This window comes from Rhincodon typus, unplaced genomic scaffold (genome assembly GCF_021869965.1).
Source record: "Rhincodon typus isolate 14 unplaced genomic scaffold, sRhiTyp1.1 hic_rhity00001659, whole genome shotgun sequence".
Taxonomy (NCBI): Eukaryota; Metazoa; Chordata; class Chondrichthyes; order Orectolobiformes; family Rhincodontidae; genus Rhincodon; species Rhincodon typus.
In genome coordinates this window covers 5,441-7,718 of record NW_025967297.1, presented here as the reverse complement: position 1 = coordinate 7,718, position 2,278 = coordinate 5,441, and the positions used below count along the sequence as shown (strand labels likewise).

General features: G+C 37.0%; 1 protein-coding gene across 1 annotated transcript in view; it reads left to right on the top strand.

The window, feature by feature from the left end:
* The window catches only part of LOC125481307 (programmed cell death protein 6-like), a 22,653-nt gene that overhangs the window by 16,145 nt on the left and 4,230 nt on the right, over window positions 1-2,278 (top strand). The gene's annotated exons all lie outside the window — the stretch shown is intronic.

Genomic DNA, 2,278 nt, shown 5'->3' with positions numbered 1-2,278 from the left:
GATGCTGCTTGGCCTGCTGTGTTCATCCAGCCCTGCACTTACATATTTAGGTTTTTTGTAATTGGAAGAAATGTCTTAGTTATCTGGTGTTGCTTTGATTGCATCTTCAAACCTAATATTAACCTAGTTTAAAAGAAGTGTTACAACCCAGCTGATGGTAATACTGGACAAGTCAGATCCTAAAATGATCCGAGCTTGACAGGTCATAAGTTTAATTTTTTCAGCTGGTTACTTACTGTTGATTTTTTTTTCCCTGAAGCACATTCACATGACACTGTAGATGTTCTTTATTCTTGTGTAATACTTGCATGGCTGTTAAAATCAAAGCTACACATCTAAGATAGTTGCAATGATCTTAACACAAGAAGCAAGTTTCAACCTGTTCCCAACACACTCCTTTCACAGATACTTAATTCCAGAGAAACTCCACTTCCAACTCAACTCTTTGAACTTCTAGTTTCCTTCCCTTGGATTGCAGAGAGAATTTTTTTCCAAGTCTACTGCCATGAACCTTTCTGAATTAGCTCACGTAATCTTTTAATTTTAGATAATAGGAACACTTCTCTCCACACTCTCAACGTGGATGCTTCAGACTAGAAACCACTTCTAATAAGGCGACTGGTCTCCTGATCTGAAAATCTTGATTCTCGTACTAGTAGAAAAATACTCTTCTGAACTGAGACCTTTAACGTAATGGCCTTAATGTTTGTTTAGCTGTCATAACAATATAAACATTTTATTTACACTGCAAGGTTTGATAGGCAGTTAGCTGAAGTCTTATGCCTTCTAGAAGTTCTGTATTTAGGTCAATGTTCAAATTATTTCCGGACTTCTTAAAATAAACCCTTAGGACCAACCAAAACCCATCTGCCTCATTTTAAAAATCTAAATTCTAAAATTGATAACATTATATACACTTAACACAATCAACTAAAGCAAAAACTGTTGTATTAAGCTTATACCAATATGCTTTTGAATGTTGTGTGGGTTATAGACATAGGATTGCTTTAATTTAGAATGATCTCATTTGATTACTTAATTTTGTAATTGACAGTTCATTTCTAAATTTGAGAAACAAGGTACACAAATGTTAATGCACAAAAGGACTTGCCAAGTTACTCTGGCAAGAATACATTGTTCCTGCGGCAGTAATTGCATCGTTTAACATCCCAGTTTAACCATTGTGAGCATGCTCCCAGTTTTGCTCTTTGTTATTTGAATACTTATCAAGCATAACAAATCAGGCACTCATTGCTACTCTAATTGGTGCCACTCACTTTCAAAAACTTTATGGGATGTGAGCATCAGTTGGTGAAACCAGCATGCGTTGTCCATCCCCAATTACTTGTGAACTGAGTAGTTTGCTAGGCTATTTCAGAGAGCATTTAATAGTCAAGTATATTGCACTGGGCCTGGAGTCACTTTAGGCCAGCCCAGGTATGGATGGCAATTGCCTCCCCCAAAGGACATTAGTAACCAGATGTGTTTTTATAAAAATTGATTGATTGTTTCATTGTCATGGTTACTCGGACCAGCTTTCAATTCTAAATTTGAATTCAAGTTCCACCAACTACCATTTTGGAATTTGAACGTGTCTCCGCAACATTAGTCTGGACCTTTGAACTACTTATGCAGTGACATTTTAGAAATTTATCTTCTTAATGCAATAAAGATATCACAGCTCTGATGTATAATTGGTCCTGAAAGTGAGGAAACCAGGTAAATAAATGTTGTAAGTCTCATTCCTTGAAGTTTAAGTAATTTGCCTGTAATTGGCTAAGCTTCTAACATCTGTACTTGCTGAGAGATAAATAGATAGTCTGGATACCAGTTGAGTCGTTTTGTTCTGTTCAGACATTATTTCTGCACTCTTTTGAAGTTCCTGATTAGATAACAACAGTCAGAATCTGTGATTTTTGCCAGTGCCTCTGAAACAGAGTTGTGGGCTTCACGGGATGTGTTTAGGTATCTCTCTGCCTGTACCTTTTGTGGGTATAAAGCCTCTATTTAATCATACCAAAGAAAATTATGCCACCCATGTAGGCTTGTTATTTCAGAAAGGAGAATCCTGTCAAAATTAGTTGTGTTAATTGTGTATTGCTGTGTGTGTATTGCTGTGTGTGTATTGCTGTGTGTGTATTGCTGTGTGTGTATTGCTGTGTGTGTCTTGCTGTGTGTGTATTGCTGTGTGTGTATTGCTGTGTGTGTATTGCTGTGTGTGTATTGCTGTGTGTGTATTGCTGTGTGTGTATTGCTGTGTGTGTATTGCTGTGTGTGT